The 13,129-nt window shown below is 35.9% G+C and overlaps 1 protein-coding gene across 6 annotated transcripts in view; it reads right to left on the bottom strand.

The window, feature by feature from the left end:
* The window catches only part of ACSS3 (acyl-CoA synthetase short chain family member 3), a 371,082-nt gene that overhangs the window by 46,062 nt on the left and 311,891 nt on the right, over window positions 1–13,129 (bottom strand). The window lies entirely within an intron of this gene.

The raw sequence follows: 13,129 nt of genomic DNA, 5'->3' as shown, positions 1-13,129 counted from the left end.
TAAGCGCTTTTTAAACATTGTGCTTAACTACGTGACTACAGAGAAAAAGATTCTTTATGCAGATGGAAATTCTGAGCCCTAATCAAAAAAACTTTAATTAAATCATCCTAATTCACACAGTTCTTTCAAAGGAGATGAATGCAATAAAGTACACCATTTCTGAGATTCACAGGTGGAATGGGAAGAGAAAAATACCCAGACTATGTCTCAGCAGAGGAAGAAAAATTCTTGTGCCAGGGATGGAGCCCAGTCTCACACATGGAAACTGATGTAGAAGTAGTACAAATCAGCTGTATCAGCAAATATTTAGTGAGCAACTGCTATCTGATAGGTAATGTTGTTAGAACCAAGGACTTGGTAACGCATCAAAGCGATTCAAATTCTTGCTTAATGGAGCACCTATTCAGGGAGACCAACAATAATGATACACAAAAGCAAAATACAAAGTCTGATGAAAACTGCTAAGTGCTAAGGTGAAAAAGGAAAGCATAGCAAGGCATGAGATGTCATGGGCAGAGGTTTCAATTTTATCCTGGTTGAACAGAAGAGGCCACCCTGAGAAGGAGGCATTTGAGTAAGCAGCTAAACAAAAAAACAAAAAAATAGAACATGTAACACATAAATATAAAGGGGAAAAGTAAGCTAGAAGGAGAGAACCTCAAAGGCAAAGGTTCTGGGGTAGGTTTAAGCTTGCAGGGTTAGGGAACTGTGTGTCAATATATCAAAGCAGAATGAATCAAGGAAAGTAGTAATAGAAAATAAGACCAGAGAGACAGTGAGGAGACAGATCATATAAGACTATTTCAATGTTACTATAAGGCCTTAAGCTTTTAGTCTGAGTAATCTTGTAAGCTAATGAGGGCTTCCATACAAAAAGTTAACAGATTACAACAATGGAAGAATAATTCATTTATATATTTACATACTACTCGGGTTTTATGCCCAGATTTATTTTATTTGGGCTTCAAGAAGATGTGTGGAAAGAAATGCAAAAACAGCCATATATTATATTAGAATAATTGGTTAATAGATTCCTGTGGCTTTCAGTACAGCAGGAACCAATTCACACGAGAATTTCTGAGATTGACAGAAAGACTACAGCCCTGCTAGATGAGGGACAATGTTGCTAGACGGCCTACACACACCAAAGATAAACTTGCTATGCACATATTAATGTGTTTTATAGATCAATCCGTTCTGAAACACCATTTGACAATTTTTATAAAATACTGCTAAAAATGAATACTTTCTAACCCTGTTATTCTGCTTTAAGTGACATATTAGGAGGAAATATTTGCAGGAGTTCAGAAATAGCCACAAAAGTGTTCAATACACTACTGTTTAGAGTTTAGATGATTATTTAAAAATAGTCATTAGTCTATATTTATAAGTCAAAACATCTACAGCTTTGAAATTTACCCATAATGGTGGATTAAAAATGGCTGAGACTCTTCAACACATTTTCTATCAATAGAGAGGTTCTAATATCCCTTCAAATTTGGATCAGTTTTTGACTGCTTTCATGAACAGAGGAAGTGAAGTCATATCAGGATCCAAGCACAGGTCATAAGACTCTTTGAATGTTGTCCTAGAACCACTAAGCCACCATGTAAAACAGACAACACATGACCCCAAATCCAAGCTAAAACTGGTGTGCGCAGGCACGCCAGCCAACAATGCTAGTGCATGTTACCTTCTATTCTTCCCCAGCAGGAAAGTAAACCATTTTGAATCCTTCACACAAACCCTTTCACTACTGAATACTGAGTTTTTTTCATCAAAAGGCATAGAGAACCAGAATCCCTGACAAATTTCTGCCTATGACTCACAATGTCATGATAGTTATTATTTTTTTTTTTTTTGTCACTAGGTTTTGGAGTGATTTTTTTGTTGTTGTTTAAAAGTATTATAGCTACTTGGAACACTTGTTATTGAAATATTACAAGATCTTTTTAAAAAGATTTAGTGTGAGCCTCAAAAATAATTGTGTATGTATTCACATGAAGACACTGCCCTTGTTTGCAGTTGAAATCATGTAGTTTTTTTAACATGCCTAAGTTGTTTGCTTCAGTGGGTCCAAAGAGTTCAGTCCCTGACATTTTGTGCTCAAGACTTTGCAGCTGAATTGTAAATATACACTCTGACATGATTTTAGGCTCCTATTCTCATTACTAAAGTCAAAGACCTTAAAAAAATAATTAGAAAATTGCAGAATGCAATCCCAAAATGAACCAGAGAAGACACCAGATGACTCCAAAGAACCATAGGGTATTACTGTTATAATTCTATTACAAACTTCTTACTCAAGAATGATACATAAATGCTAATCCTTGACAAGTATTTTTGAATATGTTCTACCCAATGAAATACATTTATTTTGGAGGAATAAAACGTTAAGGAAGGAAAAGACATTTCAAATAGAAAAAGAAACATGTACAGAGGTTCAGAAGATAAACCGCCAGGGACTGCAAATTATTCAAAGAGCAAAGCTGGGGTTGGCAGGTGAACTAAGAGAGGTGAAGGAATACAAAGTCAAAGAGCTGAGCAGAGGCAGACTGCAATGTGCCTCCCATGCCACAGGAAGTTATGTGGATGCTGGTGCAGGAACAATGGGAGACCCAAGGAGCTTAGCAGACACAATTTGTTCAAAATTGCATTATAGAAAAAGATTATCAGATTGTAAACTGGATCCCTGAACTGATAAAGATCCCAAGACAGGGCAAAAAAATCAGTTAGATATTGGTTATCTAGTGTGGGTGAGCATCAACAGGAGGTAAGATCAAATTCGATTTATCCTCAGAATAAAAAAGTTTAGTGAATTGTTTGAACAGGAGTAAAGAGCAAGAGGGAGTACTCCAGGTTGAACCACAGGGTTTTGGGTAAAAATTTAAAGATAACACAGTAAGCAGAGTAGATCTGAGGAAGGATTGAGAAGAATAGCATGGTGGCAGTTCACAAATCCAGCTCTGTAAATAAGAGCTCCCACTGCAGCTGGCAATTTGCCATTCCACCTTCACTGTGGCTCTGAAAATAGTACATTTAAGGAATACGGATTTAGAAGTTGGTAGCCCATGCTGAGAGCTCAAGTCCAGGAAATAAATCAATTCAGCAGCCTGGTACTGCTGAGTCATATTAATCATAGCATCATGATGTACATAGAGGCAATTTGTACAGAAACCATTCTCTCCACCTCCAAATCTATACTGAGCTATAAATAACTTGAATAGTGGTAGCAAAAAGAAACCAGAAATAGTGAGAAACACACCAGCAGAAGAAAATCAATTTCAACTTTGTGTTCAGGAGAAGGCACAATTACAATTAAAGACACTTAATGCAAAGTAGCCTAACTTTTTTGTACTGAAAGCAGACCATTATTTTGAGCTGAAACACTGATCTTGTCTCACCTCTAGAGAGATGGTCTCTAACTGCATGATTCAGGGGAGAAGCCCATAAGTAACCTCCAGGTCAATCAGATAAGAAATGCTGAATTAGAAAAGGAATGAGACAAAACTTGTTAAGAGAGGACCTTGGGTATCCCAGTACAATAAGAGTTCTGGTTCTCAAGTTAAGAGCTAGCTCACCCCAGGGAACTATATCTTCTGTGGGTGTTTTTTTTTTTTTTTTCTTGTATGTAAGTCAAGCTCTTACATTCTAAATTTTCTTGAATCTGGATTATCTGCATCTCAGGATACTAAAGAAGGCCTTTACATTCACAATTATTCACAGAAAAAAAATACAAGGAAAATAATGTTTATTAAGTGCTGATTATAGACCAGTAACTCTGCTGGGTGATTTGAACATAGTTCCCTTCCTTTAAAGCTTTCTACAGGGAGGAAGCTTACCAGGTTTTGCCTATGGCTATGGAGGAAGTGGCTGAACTAGGATTTAAGTGCAGTCCTACTGGGATTCAACATCACTTTTCACACCTGCTGTGTTTTTCCAAGGAGAATAGTCACTTGCTGTTTTCCAAATTAAAAGTGACAGCACGGAGAATTTGGAGCCATTCTGTGGGGCCAATGGACCCCAGTGCAGCAGTTTAAAAGGGAATCAAATTTCCATACTACAAGGTTCCTCAAGGGAAGATTCAGAGTCACTTGGGCTTGTGAGGGCAGATAAAAACATGACACATTTCCTTCTTTCTAGGGTGTAACTCAATGTGATCCTTGCCAAGAGCAGGAGAACTGGAATGGATGATATTTCAAAGACAAAAGTCAATTTTATAGTATTAATCAATTTCTCAGTGTTGTCTCATCAAAACATTAACACTAACACAACACTGAACATGAATAGTGATTCTAAAAACAATTATACACCCCCAAACTAATTCATGTAATGCTATTCAAAAACAAAGACTTTATGCTCTTTCTACAGCATGTTATGAAGGTGAAAATGCTCGATTCAATGACTGCTATTAGATTTGGGAGTGCACTTTCATATAGATTAATGATTTGTAAGTATTCACTTTCAAAAGAGAAAGCCTCATCAAGCATGTCTTACATTTAACACAGATTATTTTTTCCACAAACCAAATTCATGCAGCCTACACCTTTAACCTCCTGCTTCTCAAATTATCAGGAAAAATCACCTACTTCTAAGTAATGAGTTCTATTATAAATGAGAAGAAAAACACGCTGTTACCAGGCAACGATGATGACGTCAAGACATTTTTCCCTCTCACCAGATGGATACTGTCACAGCATCTCTAGCTGCACATTGCTGACATGACACCGTGTCTACAGAACTGTTTTTCCCCTAATCACAACTTCTTATACTATTTAGAATATTGTTTCTATGAATGATGAAAAGATTGAACTTATTTCTATTTATTAAATTGTGAAAAATAAAAATTCATCAGAGAATAGTGATGCATTCAATTTAGTGAAAGACTGCATCCATTTTACTACTTGAAAATAACGTGGGCTATCTCTGAGGTGGGTGGGAAAACCTGGTCATTGGGCAATTCCTATGCCAATTATTCAGTCCAAATCTACCCTTTTTGTTTCACCAAGTACACATTACACTAGTTCAACCCATTGTCTTTGAAAATAGAGGCATGTATTTTAAAGACAGACTACCACCACAGCCCAAATTTGACAGACTCAAATACTGAGTAAAATCCAGAAGCACAGAAGGACAAAGATTTTAACGACAAAACGAAAAAGCAGCTTGAATGTACACAGAGATATCTTGCCTCCAGATCTGCAACAGAGGAATGTTTGCTAGTGCTTCCTGTGGCACTCAAACCACAAAGAGTGAGGTTTTCAATAATTAAAGATAGAGTTCTCAAGGTACATGCAACGCGAAGATACCTTGCTACTTGTCACATAAGCAACATAGGGCCTCTCATATTTTAGCCTATGGAAAGCATTTGATAGTAAAACAATAAAGGCTTCTTCACGGGACACACAAATTAGAAGTCACAAGTCGCACATCTAGCACATGGTTGTAAAATATTTAAAAAGAAAAGAAGAAATAACAAGAGTCACAAAGCTTCCAGGGTGAATTCCATGAATAAGGAAAACTCCTATTAAAGGTTAAACTTAGAACTACAGATGAAAAGGTTGAAATCCCACTACTATAAGCATATCAACAGAGATACAGGAAAGCAGAATGTGTGAGAATCTAATGGCTACAAATAAAGGGGATCATTTAGGGGAAAAATTGACTTAGAGTTTGATACTCTACCTATCAAATCCTCAACTCTCAGCTAAGTGTTACATGATAAGTTAACTTTGGAAAAATGAGACCGTGCTCTGGTTGTGCCAAAGCATTTCACAAAAAAAAGATATGTGCTTAAGATAGTTTTTTATCAAAATGGAATAAATTATTCTATTTTTGTGCCAGCATTTTGGCATAGAGGGTTGAACCACTACACATGAAGCTGACAGCATATATGGGCACCAGTTCAAGTCTTGGCTGCTCCACTTCTCATACAGCTCCCAACTAATGTGCCTAGGAAAGCAGTGAAAGATGGTCCAAGTACTTGGGCCCACGCACCAATGTGGGAGACCCAGATGGAGTTCCAGCCCTGGCCATTGCGGCCATTTGAGGAGTGAACCAGAGGATGGAAAATCTCTCTGTCTCTCATCCATATTCTGGTTTTCAAATAAACAAATAAATCTTTGTTTAAAAAATTGTCCAATTTTGTGGCTTTCATTCTTGAAAATAAAATATATTGCTCCCTTTATTTTTTAAATTTGAAAGGCAGATTGACAGAGGAAAAGAGAGCGAGAGTGAGAGCCAGAGTGAGGGCAAGAGTGGTCTTCCAACTGCTGGTTCACTCTTCAAATGCCTGCAAGATCTGGGACTGGGCCAGGCCAAAGCCAGGAATGAGAAACTCCCACCCAGCTCCCCCATGTTAGTGGCTGGAACTAAAGTACTTAAGCCATCATCAGCTATCCTCCAGGTTGCTGATTAGCAGGAAGTATTACTATACTTAGAAAACACCTCAGGAAAATGGATCCTCTCCAGGTTAAGTGTTGAGTGATAAAGTGTGAATTAGCTCAGCATCGTCAACTTTTGTGGCTAAAACTCTATCTAAGTTCCAAGCTTTCAGGAACTGTATCCCACCAAACTGTGCTATAACAAGGATTTTCAAGGCAACTGATCTTGACACATTTTAATAACATGTTATTAGGGTGCTTGTAGCCCTTAGTTTTGATTTAAGAACTGGTGTTACAGAAGTTGAATCCAATTTAATAAAATCCAGAATTATCAATTTTTTCTTAGGAATGAGGATTTAGGCTATATAAACACTGTATTGACTTCAGAACTGAAATTTCAATTAAAACTGCAGCCATTCAATAATTATGAAAAGAAGTACTCTCATTACTCCACCATATATGAACTCAACAAAAATGACCCAAGGCATGTAAAGTAAGATCAATAACTACAGTCATCACGGATGTCTCCATCCAATGACTACAATTTTGGCATTGAAATCCTTCCTTAGTGTCTGAAAAATTCTATGAAAAATTTTATTCTTAAAGTAATGAAAACTAAAAACAAAAAAAACCACAGTGCTGATCAAACTGGTGGTCATTACCTCATTCAATTACATCATCACTACTTGTAAATAGAACACTTTTAAATACTTTCAACATAAGCTCTACATCTTCTGATGGGAATTACAGAGTTTCTTGCCATAAGGTGGAGAGACTCTCCAATTCTGTTTAACTAAAAAAAAAAATTTCACTGTTTTCCCTTATAAAAGCCATTGCAGAACTTTAGTATCCTAGCTTTGTAGTTATTGTCTTTAATTAACTAACCAGTGGAAAGTCAAAGAGAATCACTTAGGATTAAGTAACATTAAAAACAGACTCCAAAGTATGTTGTTACAATCATTTCTAAACCAATACCATATCATGAAGCAAACAGAAAGAAGGAAACAAGAAAGGAATTGGGCAGAAGTCTCAAAAAGAAATAAGGTCTACTGTGTTTGAATGTTAATAATTTGTGAAATTTAAGGCTACTTTTTGATATTAGCTAATTTATTCATAAAATAAAGATTTCCTATATAGTCAAATTACACACATCAGAAATTCCTGCAAAGGACAACATGCATTTCTCTGACAGTTCATCCCTTCTAAAATCAGGCTCCTGTCTCATTTGAGGAAAAACTCCTCTGAGAACTTAAAACAAGCCCTGGCAAGTCAGTGTTTTTTCTGAAGATTATACAACTGAGGAAAATGACATTTTGACTGTTCATTATTTTGTACATGAATTACCATATTTTAATGGAACAGTTATCTATTCCATTACTCTTTCCTTTTAAAATTATGATTGTAGAACCTCCATTTCTCTATCTCTATACAAAAAAGAAAAAAAAGTCAGTCAATAATCCAATAATCCAGATGTTTTTAATTATTTCATAGCTATTACTGTGAAACTAAAGTATCTAAGTGAATGACAATTAGCTTCTTCTGCAGATTTATGAATCAACTAAATACAAACCTCCTCTCTAAAATTAGCACGGCTAATATCCTTCTGAGAGCATTAATGTTTATATTATTACAATCCAAAGCAAAAGTGCAATGCTTCAGTGGTTTTGAAAAGTGACAATTCTTTTTTGAGATGCTCCTTTGAAGGGCGGAGGGTACTGATCTGCTATTGTATTTCGCTCCCAATTTAGAATATTCAATATTTAAATCAAATTTTGGTCAAAGGGTTTGACCAAAAGAGGACATTAGTCACTAAAAGCCTATTGGTGTTAATACATGTCACCTGAGTAACAAAAATAACAGGGTAATGCAAATGGAACGGCTATACAATACCGTCTTATAATCCAAGTCAATTCTTATTCAGTTATTTTTGTTGCTGAACACAAAATTATACATCACAGTTTATAAATGGCTCATTTGTACATATGTACTAATGAAATCAGAGCAAATTTATGCATACTTATTAAAGAAATTTCACAAAAGTTTTCAAATGTATTACAAATATCAATTTGTAAGTCTAAGTCAATAATGAGAGAGAGGGATGCTGTAGAAAATATTAAATTTGAAAATAAATACAAGTATTCTTTGATCACAGCTTGAGCTTTCCTTAAACATATATCAAGTGTTTCCTAGAACACCTCTTGGAAAATTGTCACCAACTAATTCATGAGTATTATAAAAAAAAAATCAGATTTTTTCTCTTTTCCTGAGAGTTAATAAAAACCCAAACAGTTCTTTCCATTTTCCTCTGGTGATTAAATACTAATGTGATAGTATGCTAAGAAAATATAATGGCTGCAAGTGCTAAACTTCAGTTTTACTCTACAGTTACTGAAGCATGGAAATTTGAAAATGATGACAAATACGTATATGAAAATGAACCAATATTCTAACTAGATTTTTTGTTAGTAGCTGACAGCTGCATCACTAAGACAAAATTATTTGACAAAACATAAAATTAGTTCACTACCTATCCACCTATATACTTGTTTGTGTAGTTTAATTGGACAGATTGCACAATGAGACAAAAGACACAAAAAGGAAAATCAGTCATTTTTTTTAGTCTAAGTCTACTGTCTTCCACAGTAATGAGCTAGCATCCAACTTAAAGTGACAGCACACTGGCATAATGTGGCTATCAATTTTTCTGATAAAGAAAAATTGGAGTTTCACATGAAACTCAATTTTCACCAGAAATTCTATACCCTTGTTCCACAGACGTTCAGTGAGCTTCCAGGTAAGCCTGAATGCACTAAATACTTATATCTATACACACTGCTATGTACAAAGATATCCTTAAAAATAAAAGAATCAATTTTATTCATGCATGTTATGGTTTCCTTCAACAAACCTCAAAATGGTTACCTTTAAGGGGAACAATGAAACCCTTCAGTAAGCATTTGTGTGAGCTCCTTTGGAAATGGAAAGCAGTCCTTCAATGTTGACCAGGTAAGAAAAACCATATCAAAGAAGATAAGATATTTTCCAGTTCATGGAAAATAACTGTTAAAACTTTCTTGGCCAATCAGGAATAGATACAACAAAGCTATACTCTTCCTTACAAAGAAAGTAATTCTTTACTTATTTTTATGTATTTCTATAAAGAATTGATCTTTCTCCAGATTCAGTCTTATCTTCTGTATTTTCTAGTTACAAATCTGAACTTTAAGTAATTTTTAATTTAGTAAATAAACCTAGACAGGATAAAAACTCCATATATGATTTTCATAATATGAAAGGAACATTCCTCTTGCTCTGATCATTTTATATTTTATATTACAAAGGATATAGAAACCTCATTTTTCCAAAGAATAATAGTCAAGGATATAATATGAAAGCATAATTTATCAGAATCAGAAAGATCTAAAGCATCAAACACTGAACTTCAGCTTTAGAAATTCACTTGACCTTATAGACTATAATCATTTTAAGAAGTCAAACCTAATTTTTGCATATCAATTACACCAATTTTAATTCAAAGTTTATATTCCTTCTCAGATGCTCATAAAAGCAGAAACTAAAAAGAATAATATAAAAGGGTTTGATCCAACTCATTTAACTAAGTGGGACTGAACTGAAATATATACATGCGAAGGCTATTAGGCTTCCATAATTCATAGATGCATACCAAGGGTCAAAAGGACAAAAGCTCTATACTCAGTAAGAAAGAATTCAGGTTTTAGATAATCTACACTTCCACATATGAATTCAGCTATTCCCTAAAAGCAGCAGCAGAAAGGTTTTATTTACCTGATTTTTTATTCAAAATCTGTATTTTATCCACTTAATATGAAAATTTTTTCCTCAAAGATCATTTATTCTGAGAAAAATTTAAAGAATAAAAAAGGGTCTGGCATTGTGGCACACCAGGAAAAGCCACTGCCTGAGACACCGGCATCCCATTTGGGTGCCAGTTGAGTCCTGGCTGTTCTACCTCAAATCCAGCTCTCTGTTAATACACCTGGGAAAGCAGCCCCTGTACCCATGTGGGAGACCTGGAAGAAGCTCCTGGCTCCTGGATTCAGTCTGGCACAGACCTGGCTGTTTTGGCCATTTGGGGAGTAAACCAGTGGATGGAAGATCTCTCTGTCTATCTCTCCCTCTCTGTAACTGTGCCTCTCAAATAAATAACAATAAATCTTTAAAAAAAGAATAAACAAAGTAAGTTACATATATAAAGGATCTTCAAAAGTTCCATTAGAAACACGTATTATAAAAAAAAAAAAAACTACACAAAGATTTCAAAACTTTTCACAGCCATCAAACTTATACTAACTTGTTCCGACTTGTGTGAGAAGGACTGAGGCACTAAGAAGGATAGGATATCAGTTTGAAAGGACCCTCTATCAGAACAACACAAATTCTGCTAAAATTCAGACAAGAACAAACATCAAATTTATGATGAGGCCTGGGTAGAAAAACCATGAAATAACTGAGGCATTATGAAAAGTTTATGGGGAAAATCAGCAATTTACAAGTGGTTAACTCACTGTAAGAAGAGGATGAGACAATGTTCAAGGCAAAGCCAACAGCAAAATATCACCCACATCAATTTGCAAAGAAAACCAATCTTGACAAGGACAAATTGACAAGGATTGATAACTGACAACTAAAACAATGACCAACACCATCAACATCTCAACTGGTTTAGCTTACACAATTCTGAATGAAAAGTTAAAGTTGGACATGCGTTCTGCTGAGCGCCAAAATAGTTGCACCAGTGTTCCTGGTAATTTCTTTCATTAAACAAGGGCAGTTTTGTAAGAGTTATGAGGAGAAATCATTAGGTATCTATTCTTCTAGCTCTGAGTTATCTCTAACTTTTTATTTCCTCATATTTAAAAAGCCTTTAAGAACATATGAAGACTTTAAGCCTTCATAGACATGATTAAAATATAACAATGCATCTTCTCTGACCACAATGGAATGAAACTGGAAATCAACAACAAGAAACTACAGAGCATATGCAAACACATGGGGATTGAACAACATGCTCCTGAATGAACAGTAGGTCACTGAAGAAATCAAAAAATTTCTGGAAAGGCCGGCGCCACAGCTCAATAGGCTAATCCTCCGCCTTGCGGCACTGGCACACCGGGTTCTAGTCCCGGTCGGGGCGCCGGATTCTGTCCCGGTGGCCCCTCTTCCAGGCCAGCTCTCTGCTGTGGCCAGGGAGTGCAGTGGAGGATGGCCCAAGTCCTTGGGCCTAACACCCACATGGGCGACCAGCAGAAGCACCTGGCTCCTGGCTTCGGATCAGCATGGTGCGCTGGCTGCAATGGCCATTGGAGGGGAACCAACGGCAAAGGAAGACCTTTCTCTCTGTCTCTCTCTCACTGTCCACTCTGCCTGTCCCAAAAAAAAAAAAATTTCTGGAAATGAATGAGGATGACAATCTATATCAAATTTTAGGGGATAAAACAAAAGCAGTATTGAGGGAAGTTTACAGTAATTGGCAACTATGTGAAGAAATTGGAAAGGTACCAAATAAATGAGCTATCGATGCATCTCAAGGATCTAGAGAAAAAACAGCTAACCAAACCCAAAACTAACAGGAAAAAAAGAAATAATTAAAATCAGAGAAGAAATAAAATTGAAACAACAACAACAACAAAAAACAGAAGATCAGCAAAATGAAGAACTGGTCTTTTGAAAAAAACAAACATTGATAAGCCATTGGCCCAACTAACCAAAAAAAATAATCAGCAAATAAATAAAATCAGAGATTAAAGAGGAAATAAAACAACAGATACCACAGAAATAAAAAGAATCAGGAATTCCTACAAACAGCTGTACACCAAATCGTGAAACCTAGAGGAAACGGATAGATTCCTGGACACATACAATCTACCAAAATTGAGTCATTTAAACTTAGATAACCTAAACAAACCAATAACAAAGGTAGAAACTGAATCAGTAGTAAACACCCTCCCAACAAAGGCCAGGATCGGATAGCTTTACTCCCACATTCTACCAGACATTTAAAGAAGAAATAACTCCAATTCTCAAGATATTCAAAACAATTGAAAGGGAAGAAATCCTCCCAAACTCCTTTTACGAAGCATCACCTTAATTCATAAACATGAAAATGATACAACACAGAAAGATAACTATAGGCCAATATCCCTGAGAAATACAGATGCAAAAACAATCAACAAAATACTAGCTAAGCAAATCCAGTAACACATCAGCAAGATCATTCACCTGGACAAAGTGGGATTTATCCCTGGTAGGCAGGGATGGTTCAACATTCACAAATCAATAAATATATCACATTAACAAACTGAAGAACAAAAATGACATGATTATCTCAATAGACGCAGGTAAAGCATTTGATAAATTACAACATCCTTTCATGATGAAAACTTTAAGTAAATTGGTTATTGAATGAACATTTCTCAACATAATCAAGGCCACTTAGGAGAAACCCATGGTCAGCATCTTACTGAATGGGAAAAAGTTGGAAGCATTGCCCCTAACATTCAGAACCAAACAAGGCTGTCCACTGTCACCGTTGCTATTCAATATAGTCCTGGAAGTTTTAGCTAGAGCCACTAGGTAAGAAAAAGAAATGAAAGGGCTACAGATTGGAAAAGAGTGAGTCAAACTATCCCTATTTGCAGATGGCATGATTCTATATATAGGGGATCCAAAATACCACTGAGAGACTATTAGAACTCATAAAAGAG

Source organism: Oryctolagus cuniculus, chromosome 11 (genome assembly GCF_051225735.1).
Source record: "Oryctolagus cuniculus isolate XC-2025 breed Fujian yellow rabbit chromosome 11, ASM5122573v1, whole genome shotgun sequence".
NCBI classification, from domain to species: Eukaryota; Metazoa; Chordata; class Mammalia; order Lagomorpha; family Leporidae; genus Oryctolagus; species Oryctolagus cuniculus.
Note: the sequence above shows the minus strand (reverse complement) of the source record. Positions and strands in the feature narration are given on the sequence as shown.